The sequence below is a fragment of the Rhynchophorus ferrugineus genome, unplaced genomic scaffold (genome assembly GCF_030347505.1).
Source record: "Rhynchophorus ferrugineus isolate W39M unplaced genomic scaffold, kcgeb_rfMv2 rfM1, whole genome shotgun sequence".
Taxonomy (NCBI): domain Eukaryota; kingdom Metazoa; phylum Arthropoda; class Insecta; order Coleoptera; family Curculionidae; genus Rhynchophorus; species Rhynchophorus ferrugineus.
Genome location: NW_027472580.1, coordinates 93095630 through 93109859, shown reverse-complemented (window position 1 = coordinate 93109859; position 14230 = coordinate 93095630). Strand labels below are relative to the sequence as shown.

Genomic DNA, 14230 nt, shown 5'->3' with positions numbered 1-14230 from the left:
AAAATATAAATAGTGACCCTCGTATAGGAATATCTATTTAAATCGAGGTATTGAGATTCCAAATCTTGGACCACAATGAACTAGGACGCAGACTCAACAGAATCAAGTCGTATGATTTTGTGTAGTTATGTAGTGATTTAGTACACAAATGGGAACTGTTACTGATTTTCATATATTATTTTATTTATTAAATATAAGAAAATAATCTTGGTATGGTAAATATATCATGGAGTCTATAAAATGGTGACAAGTTGAGAAGTAACAGCTGCAAATGCAATGGAACGGAATTATATTGAACTACAACATGTATTTATAACATTTCAAACCCCAAAATCTTGTTCTCCTATATCGATCAATTTATCCAATAGCTTATTATATTAAATATCACCATTTTTAAACCGAATACTCCTAAGTTTCACTATTCTTTATATATCCTTCAAAATTAATTCACAATTCTAGTATATAAAATATAATATCGAAAAAAAAAACACCTAATACCAATTACATAACGACAAACATAATAAACAACGCACGCACGGCAAAACAAAAACCGAACGGAAAAATTCCGAAGCTATTAAGCTTCATTCAATAAGATCTTCGGGAGAAAAAAAGTTCATTGACAATCGTCGAATAAAAAATAGTGATCGAGCGAGAGCGAAACGGTCTCTCTATAAACTGAACCGGTTTTTTTTCCACCGCTTTATGTTGCCATCAGCGTTATGAAAATTTCCTGCTTCCTCGAAGAATCATCATTAAAATAGCATCGGAGATTATTACGCGTCATAAACAACAAGAAAGAAAAGCGGACCATCAATAATTTCCGTACGGGTCGGCTGAACTTTAGCGAGCTGACGGTGGTGAACTTACAGAGAAAAAAGCACGTTGGTTGTTAAAATTCAGAAAGAGTAGAAATGAAAAAATATTTTTAACAAAAAAATTGAACCGAATTCAAAAAATAAATAAGAAACTCACTAAGAATTGAAATATGTACATAATAATCGTAATAACTAAATAAAAATAAACAGAAAACTTATTTAATCTATCTACTACACTTATTTTATGTTCTACTATATAGGCACACTAGCGACCCGCCCCGGCTTCGCACGGGTGCAATGCTGATACTAAATTAAATAGACTACAGAAAAAATATGAACGTTGTATATAAAAACATAGCGGCCCGCTCCGACTTTGCACGGGCATAAAATATATTTGCCTATGTCACTCAATGAAAACATGATTAAAATCGATCCAGTATTTTTGGTTCATTCATTACTGCCCTTGGCCTGCACGCATTAAATTTGGAGTAAAACAATTCCTCTTCCCCTATACTTACTATGGAGATTTCCTGCTATCTTTGGAATATCTAAATTCATACAATTTTTATTACATTACACATTTTTATTTTCGAAAATATTTGTTTAATTTACATGCTGTAAGGAACCATATTGATCTATATTAATTGCACACTGTATTTAAGGTACTTACTTCGATAAGGATTAATGCCGTATTGCTTAAAATAGCTTCGTAAATAAGCCATTTTCTCACGTAAAAAGTAAACAATAAAAATGGTTAATGTGGGTTATCCCTAAAAGATAAACATATACCATCGCGGACTTTTTTGTAGACCTTTTTATGGTGTACAATACTGTAGTACATTAATTTGATCTAACTCGTAGGGTTAGGCAGCGTTTTTGCTAATTGCTAAATAAGCCTAAAAAAATAGGTTAATTTACGACATCACGTTAGAAATCTCTAAAATTAGCAATGTTGCCTTAGTATATTATGCATGTATTATACATATAAACCTTCCTCTTGAATCACTCTATCTATTGAAAAAAAAACGCATCAAAATCCGTTGCGTAGTTTTAAAGATTTAAGCGCACATAGAGATATAGGGACAGAAAAGGCGACTTTGTTTTATACTATGTAGTGATAAACTACCGAAAATTTTGCTAAAACAACACACCGAACTACTAAAATCGTACATTACAGCCAGAATGTTTAGAGTTAAACAAGAAGAAGCTTACTCTACAATAAAAGAAGCTAAAGCAGGTGTACCACAAGGAAGTGTATTACATCTAATCTTGTGTAGTGAGGTGTAGTTAATAAGAAGTACTGCAGTGACATGTATAAACATAATTTCACCAGAGACTGAGATAGGGCCGATGGGTCCTCCTAGTTATATACCTAGATTTAAGTTATCATGAAGACAAATTGTAGGTTAGTCGGAAACGACTAGTAACAATGTAAGAATTAAATAGTAAGTAAGAAAAAGATATTCTGCTTCAGTTTAATTTCACATTTTGTTACGATATTTAGTGACAATGAATTTGCAAATCGTATCACTTTGTTTTCGTCATTTTTTTACCCTTTCTCTCTCATTCTTCCTCCCGATTCATCGACGATCTAACGGGCTCGGCATTCTTTTTTCGTTCGCCGTGCGCGCGAATAGAATTCCTGCGTTTAATATTTTTATCCTCTTGTCAGTTTGTAATGCGCTCCCCTTCCGATAGCGATCGCCAGATTAGGTCGTTTTTGTGCTGTGCGCCGTACGGTGAGAGAGATCAATCAATTTCCGATGGCCGATCGTATGTAGTTATGCAGCAGTATTTCAGAGATGGGGCCATTGGTCGGGATGATTGAAATATTAATTGCCGTGCGCTTGCGGTTTTTGTAATATTATTCCTGCTTGTGTATACTACACGGTATTTTTTTGGCCGATCGAAACGGAAACAAGAGAGAGAGAAAAAAAAGTTTGGAGATGCCGGGGATCGAACCCGGGGCCTTTCACATGCAAAGCGAACGCTCTACCACTGAGCTACATCCCCTGATACTGAATCGTTTTCTTTATACGTAATTCAGTTCCATCGGCAATATTCATATCAGAGGTTTTTGGAGGCGTTTGGAAATATCGCCTGAAAACAGTCGAATCAGTCAATAGTCGCAAAACAGTCCAGACAGTCGATAGTCAAAAAACCAGCGACTGAAAATAGTAATTACTATCTTAAGTCAAATGCACGGTTTGCCTGTTTTTTTTTTCAATTCGTGATGACATATTAAGATGTACGAACCCTTTCCTCTATACATTCTGAGAGAAGAAGGGACGGAGATAATTGCTTGGAGCAGTTAATTTTATACGTGCTTATATTTTCCAACGGAGTATAAGCGCGACGAAGATGTACATATTTCTTCACGTACTAACTTGAAAAAGAAAAGGAAAAAATAATTACCGAATACTATTAACATGCAATTAATAATTTCATTTTAAATGAAGTGGAATTACTTTTATATTTGAACTAATACCCCACAAATGTTTTATGGTATTTTAATACGTTAATTGCTATTTTCAAATAATATACTATAATAAATATAGACAATACAATAGAACCTAAACAAAACCTAAAATCTCAGGATGTGCAATAATCATAAATACTACTTATTACTACATATAAATATTAAACATATATCTAATCATGGAAAAAAATAACTAATCCATGACATAATTAAAAATGATCACACAATGACTACTAGAGTTTTTTTAAATCATTATAGTAACTCCTTTATTTATTATTGAACAAAATTTTTTAACAAAAATTGAGCGAGTAATCCAAATATTATGTATTATTGCCATAAAAACAGTCAAAAGTATTTTACTATTTATCACTTGTAGCGACCTTGAGGCATGTCGAATTTTACGTAGTGGAATAACGGTCTACAAAATACCCAGAAATATAATCCCAGATGTTGAAAACGGGCGGGGTGCCAGCAGCAACCCCGAGACTTTTATCTGGGATATTATTGGAGGGTATTTCCATTCATTCAGTACTCGACCATCTTTTGTTTTAGACGTACCACCATCGACTGCCCAAGCCTCGTCTCCAGGTAATACCGCTGCCATTCGCTTTATTTTTTTTTGTATTTTCCACATTTTTATATTACTTCAATAAATAACGGTCACTTAATGTAAACACCACTGTTTCATTTCGTTTTACCTCCATTCACTGAGCCATATAAAATTTACCTTAAACATTCATAATTTTAATCTTTTTACCCTATCACATTAATTGCTGCTATATTAATATACAATATATTGCTATTTACAAGCAAACTACAAAAAAACCATAAAATTATAAATATTATATATAAATCTATGTAAGCATATATTCGATACATTTTTGTCAGTGTCGGTGAATTTTTGTCAAGGTCACGGCTAGGATGACAGAGCCAGAACGTTAAAAATCAGTCGAATGAAACTAATATAACCAAAAATAGTAACTAGAATTACAGGACTGAAACAGTCGATAGTAAATAGTAACAAAAGCAGTCGACTGAAAAAGTTAATAGTAAAAAGTAGTAAAATCAGTCGAACTGAAAATAGCGACTGAAACAGTCGATAGTAAATAATAATAAAAACAGTCGGACCGAAAATAGCGACTGAAAGTAGTCGACTGAAAGTCACTAGTAAATAGTAGTAAAATCAGTCGAACCAAAAATAGCGACTGAAACAGTCTATAGTAAAAAGTAGTCAATTACTAAACAGTCGATAATCAATTTCAGTCCAAAGTTCCCAACGTTACTTTATAGTATAACAAGTCAAGAAAATTTGGCGTGATTTGAGTTATTTGCTCGATCGACACGAAAGTCGTTTTGCTTTTGTATTCGAATATAATTGAAATTTCTTAAAGAAAAGTTCAACTTGTTAGTTATCAACTCTCGAATTAATTGTTTTCGAAGGAATAATGTCTGCTGAATATGAAAGCAATATGATATAAAACAATATAATCTTTAACAAAGTTGTCACTATGCCCTGGGGCGGGCCCGATCTCACAGCTTCTGGTAAAAATTCTGTACTTTTCAGGCTCAAACTATAATGTAGTCTCCAGAATTCTTTAAAACATTTTGAGCAACATTGGGAGGTTGTAGGGGGGTGTAAAATACAGACGCACCGGGAAACTGACTGGAAGCCCCAGGACGTGTTCGTAATAGGTCAATTGAAAAGTCCCCGGCCTGACACATAGATGGCGCTTCTAGAATTAAATCCATATGTTTTTTAGTTAGCCTTAACCCTCAAAAGAAGCGTGTATAAATTTTACAGCTGTCGGACAATTAGTTTGTGAATTATAGCATTTTGAGTGAAGCAACTTTTGTTATTGTGAAAAAAATGGATAAAAAGGAATTTCGCGTTTAATGATATACGCGTGATAAAATATTGCTTTTTAAAGGGAAAAATGCAGTTGAAGTAAAAACTTGGTTTGATGTCGAGTTTCCGGACACAGCCCAAGGAAAATCAACCATCAAGGATTGATATACTAAGTCGTAGACGTGGTGAAATGGGCACCGAATCCACAAAATGATTTTGAATGACCGTAAATTGAAACTGAATTAAATAGCAGACACTCTGAAGATATCGACTGAAGGTGTACACGATATCATTCACGATTATATTGGTATGAGAAAGCTCTGTGCAAAGCGGGTGCCGCGCGAGCTCACTTTTGACCAAAAACAACGACGAATTGATGATACGGAGCAGTGCTTGAAGATGATCAAGCGTAATAAACTCGAGTTTTTACGTCGATATGTGACAATGGATGAAACATGGCTCCATCATTTCACTCCAAAGTCCAATTCACAGTCATCCGAGTGGACTGCACAGTGGACCATCAACATCGACTATTACATAGCGTTATTGGACCGTTTGATGGACGAAATCGCCGAAAAACGCCTGCATTTGAAGAAAAAGTAAGTGCTGGTTAATCAAGACAGTGCACCGTGTCAAAAATCCACGAATTCGGCTTCGATTTGCTTCCTCATCCATCGTATTCTCCAGATCTGGTCCCCAGCGATTATTTCCTGTTCTCATATCTCAAAAGAATGCTCGCTGGGAAGAAATTTTCGTCGAATGAATAGGTGATCGACGAAACTGAGGCCTATTTTGAAGCAGAGGTAAAATCGTACTATAAAAATGGTATCGCAAAGTTGGAAGGTCGCTATAATCAGTGTATCACCCTTGAAGTTAATTATGTTGAATAAAAAAAATCTAATTTTGCCAAAAAATTTGTTTGTTCTTGATGTTTCATCGAATAAATTCTTTCTTAATAATTAGATGGACCATTTTTCGACCTTCAGATTCAAGTATAAAGATAGTTTGATCGAAACCTGTTGGTTTCAATATTATAACCATAATAAACCAGAGCTAGTTCTTTTTCCCGTCCAGTCGGCGACATTTTCAATGGGGGACCTCGTCGAGAGTCGTTCCGATACCTCTCCGGCGACCTGTCATTCCGCGACGATAACCCGGTCCCGATCCTCGTATCTCCGTTCGGAAATTGGCCCATTAACGACCTCCAATGCTATCTAAATTCCCACCAATAATAGATTTCGCGACCAATCGTCGCATGATCGGGGTAATGGGGGCGCTGATGTCCCTCCGTCTTATCGCTACGCTACAAGATCGTCTTCGATCCTGTTTTCGTTACCAGCAGATAACCGATGTTGTTTATTGCTTATCGCAGGACCGGACTGACTTGAAATCTCGTGCGTTTTACTTCGTACGGTTGTATTGATTTCGCGGATTTACAGCCGAAATATGACTATAGTCTACTTGGAGTTTGTTTTATATATGCGCCATGGAAATTTGTGACGTCAAAACTTTGCAGCGATGCCGCATCAATTCTGAGTTTTAGTTCAGTTTGGCTTTGACATACAACAAAATTCTAATCTCAATAAAATAATTAAATAAAAATATTTTTTTCAAATATAATTTATTTTAACGTTATATTACATCTAACGCATATATTATCGAAGGACTTAAAACTACAATTAAGAACAAAGGTATAATATTTTGTAGGTTAGAGTTGGTTTATTATATTAACATTGAACTATTTTCCGCACCACCCATGAGTTCTAAGCACATGTTTTTAAGTAGTGGTTTCTCCCTGGAGGCCTAATCCACCTAATTAACAATTATATAATTATATATCAAAGTAATGTATTTTACTTTCATTCGAGAGCATATTTACCTTTTTACATTTAGTTCTTGTTTTCTTCGATGGTGTGTTTTCTTGTCAAGTCATGTTGATATCACTGTAGTTTTTATTTCTTCTACTACTACCTGTGTACACCATTTTTGATAAAATTAATCACTAAATTCTGCCTAGTGCATTTACGATATCTATAAAATAGTTAGTATTCATTCTCTCCTCATACATTCTAACCAAAGGCTCATGTTTAATTCTGAACAATTACAATCATATCTGCGCACACAAATCTTTCACGCCCTACAATTCCATTTTCTTCAGATATATACTATTAATTATGTGCATACCTTTAGTTGTTTCCACTCCCATCACTCTGTCTCAGAAATGTCCAGCAATATCATATGTCCTGAAAGTTTCCTTTAGTCACTTTTATTTTCCGAGTCACTATCCAAGCCATTCACTAAACTGTTAATTTTCATTCTATCTAAAACATGTTAACGATTCACCATTTATCTATTACTTCCTCTATATGTCTTATCGAGTTCAAAATAATAACTGATGGTTCCTCTAGGTTTTTCAACAATTGATTTTTAAACCATAACATAAACATGTTATGGTTCATTTCTCCATGGTAGTTGCCCTTAGATTTGGAGGAAAACACTAATTCTGTATCAGGAATAAAACGGTTCTTATTCCCTACATGGCTAACGATATATCTGCAATTAATTATTAATAAATATGATGATCAACAAAATCTAATCGAATGGTATTGCAACTTTTACCTTTTTCCATCAATTTTTGTTGTTTTTACACTTTTTTTTCTGTTTCATCAAGATACACAAATTGAAATAACTTATCTTCCTTGGTCTTATTGTATGCCTTTAAACATTGAATTATTTTTAACGCAATGCCTGAACGTTCCATTAGACCTCTTCGAGGGTTATCTTTACACCATCCTATACCTTGTAAGAGTGTATGTAGGGATGTGTTATATCCCTCAAAAGCTGCATGTCCCTAATTCTTTTATATATACTTTCCAGACTAACATTTTTCTCTAAAATAGTTTTATTAAATTATGTTTATATTGATAAAATAGTTTATGTACTGACTGTTCTTATACATTTCGTAGATTTGGTCTCCAATAGAGCCAATATCAAGATGGTCAAGTTTTCTTGGTTGAATCTAACGTATTGTTTTTCAATTTGTAAGCGATGTTATTCACAGTACCTACACTAATATTCAGCGCAGCAGCAACACGGTAAAAACATTTTCACTAAAATTGCAGCAACTTATAATATTTAATATCATCAATAATTACCTCTCTAACGGAATTTACGGGCAAAAGGGGGCCTTCATTATTTCGTTCCTTTTCGAAATAACTTCATAAAGCCGCAGTCAATTTGTGTCCCCGAATATCTATAGTTTTCGGCATTTTCAACAAAGTGATATGATATATTAGGGAGCGACTTAAAATTTATCAAAATAATCAAAGGGCTAAATATAAAACTAAAAAAAAAAAACGTTTGCCGGTTTATAACCTGTAGTAATTATAACTAATATTTTGAATTTTTTTGTATGTCAAAATCAAACTGAAGAAAAACTCAGATATGATGCGGCAACATTGCGACTTTTTGACGTCACAAATTTCCATGACGCATATATAAAAAAATTTGAATGGACTATATTTATTCTAGTGATCCTCCAAATATCTCGTTTTTGTAGTAAATTCCTTTTCACACGTTTTTTGGACTGTGAGAGGGTCCATAAATAAAATTTAGCCAATAAGCTAAATATTTTAGCGAGTTAACTTAGTGGAGCGAACATTTTGCCATTTTTGACGAAAACGAGGACAACTGAACAATCATGAACTTCCTCAAGCAGACGACGTTAAATATCTGGGAATGCATTTCGATCAGCGTTTGAACAACATGGAAAAAAGATATAGTGACAAAACGCAAATAGCTTGGGGTTAAACTAATCCGAATTTACTGACTGATGGATGACATTAGATAACAAGGTTTTGCTGTATAAGTCAATACTTAGGCCCATTTGGACCTATAGTATTGAACTGTGGGGTTCTACTAGGAAATCTAACAGATATCCCTCAGAGGTTCCAGAATCAAGTGTTGGGAGTCATCGTGGACGGCCCCGTATTACGTATCCAACAACTGATTCAGCACGATATTCCCATAGAACCCTTAACGAGTGTGATTCGGAGTGTTAGGGCGAAGTACAGTTAAATGTGCGCCATGACAATGTAGTGCGTAGACTCAAACGCAACTACCATACGAACTTATCAATAGACACATAGAGTGAGATTTAGTAATCTCTAGAATAAGCTAGAATAAGTTTTTAGAATAAAAGTTAGGATAGACTTTAAAATAAGTTAGAGTAGTATCTGAAGTGTTCTTCTACATGTCAGGATAGTTATATTCTATAAATGAGTTATGAGCTAAATGTGATTAACTCAATAAATTGTGATTGAATTTGGACCACTTCTGATAAATCACTTTTGATAAATGCAAGTGCAGTTGAAATAATGGCGAAGGATACAATACGGATCTGAGAGTCTGTCCGAGAAGATTCACGTTCTCGTAAAGAATTCGGTAAAAGTACGCGAGGGCTTTGAGGAATCTGCCGTTGAGGTAGTTTACGGCGATCTTAGGTAGACTAAATTTTTTTTGGTCCGAGCCCGAGTCCGACGAAAAATATGGCGCATATCGGAAATTTTTCCCGAGCTCCGGCACAATGTTTCGATTTTTACCGAGCCGAATAAATCCCCATTCAAATCGAATAACTTAGCCCGTGCCTTGTACAGCGGATGTCCCCGCGGAACACACCGGGCTTCTTTCGGCGTCGACAGCCACGGCCATATTCAGGATAATAAATTAGGCGATTATTCGAGGACAAATTCGGAGGTTCATTTTCGGTTAATTCCCTCCAGTTTACAGTATATGAGAGGAGAGAGATTCCGGAGATGTTTTCTCGTATTTTTATAACAGGTGAATTGAAAAGTCACCGGCCTACCATAGTAAAACACATTTTTTTGGCAAAATTATTTTTTTTTATTCAACGTAATTCCCTTTAAGGATGATACACTGACTATAGCGACCTTCCAACTTTTCGATACTATTTTTGTAGTACGATTTATCCTATGCTTCAGAATAGGCCTCAGTTTCGGCGATCACCTCTTCATTCGACGAAAATTCAGGGTTTTTTGCTATCGTTTGCCACTGACTTGTGACACGGTGCATTGTCTTTGTGAAGCAGCAGAAGCAGCGATTTCGTCCTTCAAACGGTCCAATAACGCTATGTAATTGTCGCTATTGATGGTCCGTCCTTTTTAAAGGTAGTCAATGAAAATTCTTCCGTGCGCATCCCAAAATACAGACGTCATAATCAGTCGACTGGAGCGGGCAGTCCACTGATTGACTGTCGATTGGACTTCGGAGTGAAATTGAGCCATGTTTCATCCATTGTGACATATCGACGCAAAAACTCGGGTTTATTACGCTTGATCATCTTCAAACGCTTCTCCGAATCATCGTCGTCGTTGTTTTAGGTCAAAAGTGATCTCGTGCGGGACCCACTTTGCACAGAGCTTTCTCATACCAAATATTCGTGAGTGATATGATATACACGTTCAGTTGATATCTTTAACAACCCCTTTTGGGCGTCCACTGCGTTCACTGTCTTCGGTGCTCATTTCACCACGTCTAAACTTAGCATACCAATCCTTTATGGTTGATTTGCCTGGGGCAGTGTCCGGAAACTCGGCAACAAGCCAAGTTTTTGCTTCAACTATATTTTTTCTCTTCAAAAACCAATATTTTATCAACACGCGAAATACTTTTTTATCCATTTTTTTCACAATAACAAAAGTTGCTTCACTCAAAATGCTATAATTCACAAACTAATGATCAGACAGTTGTTAAACTAAAGATACGCGCATCTTTTTAGGGTTAGGGCTAACTAAAAACATATGAGTTTAATTGTAGTAACGCCATATATGTGTCAGACCGGGGACTTTTCAATTGACGTGTTATGTTAAGGCAAAAACTAGGGCTCCTTAATTTCTGTTCATTGTTTTCAATCATTGTTTCTTTATTCCTATATTATTCCTATTTTTCTTAGCCTACCCATTGTAATCACTACATAGTATAAAACAAAGTCGCCTTTTCTGTCCCTATATGCGCTTAAATCTTTAAAACTACGCAACGGATTTTGATACGGTTTTTTTCAATAGATAGAGTGATTCAAGAGGAAGGTTTATATGTATAATACATGCATAATATACTAATGCAACATTGCTAATTTTAGAGGTTTCTAACGTAATGTCGTAAATTAACCTATTTTTTTAGGCTTATTTAGCAATTAGCAAAAACGCTGCCTAACCCTACGAGTTAGATCAAATTAATCTACTACAGTATTGTACACCATAAAAAGGTCTACAAAAAAGTCCGCGATGGTATATGTTTATCTTTTAACCCACATTAACCATTTTTATTGTTTACTTTTTACGTGAGAAAATGGCTTATTTACGAAGCTATTTTAAGCAATACGGCATTAATCCTTATCGAATTAAGTACCTTAAATACAGTGTGCAATTAATATAGATCAATATGGTTCCTTACGGCATCTAAATTAAACAAATATTTTCGGAGATATTACAAATTTAAAATTTGCGTTTAAAAATGTGTAATGTAATAAAAATTGTATGAATTTAGATATTCCAAAGATAGCAGGAAATATTCATAGTAAGTATAGGGGAAGAGGAATTGTTTTACTCCAAATTTAATGCGTGCAAGCCAAGGGCAGTAATGAATGAACCAAAAATACTGGATCGATTTTAATCATGTTTTCATTGAGTGACATAGGCATATATATTTTATGTCCGTGCAAAGTCGGAGCGGGCCGCTATGTTTTTATATACAACGTTCATATTTTTTCTGTAGTGTATTTAATTTAGTATCAGCATTGCACCCGTGCGAAGCCGGGGCGGGTCGCTAGTATTAAATAAAATAACGTAATTTATTGAGTAAATATCTAACACTAAAAAGAGAAAAATAAAATATTTTTATCAAAAAAATTGAGTCGACTTATAAGTAAAGAATGCACTAAAAATTAAAAAATAATCAAACTTATTCAATAAATTACACAGTTATTATATAAGTATAACAATAGGTAGGCCAAGTAAGGATGCAGCCCGTATGGTTAATTAATTTTTTTGCAATCTCCGTGGGGTAGCTAAACGCTTTAACTAGTATACCATAGATCTAGTTGTCTGTAATATTTCTACGTGATCGTATGTGCTATAAATAGTGCTTAAATGATTTGGTGCCAATGGGACCACCTCGGAAGTGCACTCTTTCAATTAAAAAATAATTTTGAAACTCGGCCCACAATTGATGAAGGAATCAGCCAACGTACATTATGTTATATATCCAGCCGAATATAGAACTTCTTCGAATTTGTGATCGCCATCAAACTATTTAACCGTTACACTACTGTATTAAGCATAATGAATCATTCGTTGTTTTGGCCATTTCGGATTAATTTCCTTTTAGTGTACGACATTCCAGAGACGACGTTTTTTCGTCTCTTATGCATTCGAAATGGTATACGACATCTTGGCGAAACAGAACCTTTCACGATTTTGCTGAAAATATATCTCACGTTTCGGCTCGGCGAAATGCTAGAGGAGAAATCGATTGGTTCTCGTGACCGTGTGGTACCAGACGGGAAATTAGCATTAGTCGACAACGGTACTTGCCAGAAAAGCAAATTCGGTACCCCGTCCCCGCGACCGGAGGTGACAATGCCGATATTCCGCGGCCTTTCGCTGTCTGCAACGGACCTTTGGCATGTTGCAAAACTAATTTGAAATAGGAACCTAGTGAAGTTACCGGGGGCGTTCGTTAATCGAAATAAATGCCCAACGAATTCAACCAGAAGAAGTTTTTTTTGTGAGGTAAATTTGATGTAGATGCCAACCTTTTTGAAATTAGTGATTAATATACAAAAGACAAACATTAAATAATATTATACCTTAGTGTAGAGGACTATTAAATAAACAAAATCAAAATGCTATATACGCTATATACGGGGATTGATATCAACTGCGTGGCCTGGATTTCGAAATTTTTTCGTTTTCTTTTTTAGCTATATTAATTTTTATCTTTGATAGCCTAGAGACACATTTTTTTCAGTGCGTAATTTGTTACAAAACGTTGACATTGATTAAAATAATCACCGTACATTGTGCAGGTTTCGTGCAGTCTTGATATTTTTACACATGATGTATTTAATTCAATCTACCTTATACGAGGGTCCCCATTTATATTTCGGGAATAGGAAAAAAATAGTTAAGATGCGAATATATTTTCACGAAACCAATTTTCAAAGCATTTATTCCATTCCGAATGAGGTATTTTCAAAATATGATTTTTGAGCGTTTCAATAGCTTCTTCGGACGATGAAAATCGTTGACCACGCAGTTTAATCTTCACGGATGGGAACAAAAAAAAAGTCATTGGGTGCCAAATCATAGTTGTACGGTTGATGACCCATCAATTCGATGTTTTGAGTGCTCAAATAGTCTCTTGTTTGAGAGCTCGCCTTGTCATGATGAAGAACAATCCGGCGTCTCCAGTTTGTTTTCCCTATTTCACCGAAGACTTCTGGCGAACAAATGATTCTGTACCAATCAGAATTTACTGTTCTACGATCCTCTAGAGGCACTGTTGCAATATGACCAGTTTTCCCGAAGAAACAAGCCACCATTTTCTTTGAAGTGCTTCAATCAATTTTAACCGACCCCCGTATCATAGTGGTACCACATCAACCGAACATTACTTTTGGGGTGTCGGAAATGAAGGAAGAAATTAGAAGAGAACGCGGGGAGCCTCGGCTGGATACCACCACGGCACCCAAAGGTGATCGATGCTAGCCAACTGATACACGATTACTCAGTCGCACATAACTCGGTACCGTTCAGTTTCCGGATGATTTACCCGACAAAATAGGAAATGGATGTTGTGCGGCGAACGGGTCGTACCTTACTGCGTGTACAAATTGTTTTACTTTTAACCTTAACCGTAAAAGGAATATATCGAGTGGAATTTCCATTGCATATAGCGAAAGCGATATATTATGTGGAAAATATGGGCTGGCACTTTCAAATTTGTACATGATTTCATAGTTTTAAGATTCCGGAATGAGGAAAAATAGGTATTCATTTAATTTTATTTCAG

The 14230-nt window shown here is 35.3% G+C and overlaps 1 protein-coding gene and 1 non-coding gene across 2 annotated transcripts in view; one reads left to right on the top strand and one right to left on the bottom strand.

Annotated features, from left to right (window-relative positions):
• Su(var)3-3 (lysine-specific histone demethylase Su(var)3-3) overlaps window positions 1–14230 on the top strand; it is a 543194-nt gene that overhangs the window by 56093 nt on the left and 472871 nt on the right. The window lies entirely within an intron of this gene.
• Window positions 2757–2828, bottom strand: TRNAA-UGC (transfer RNA alanine (anticodon UGC)). Its single transcript has one exon. It is a non-coding gene; the product is annotated as a tRNA-Ala (tRNA).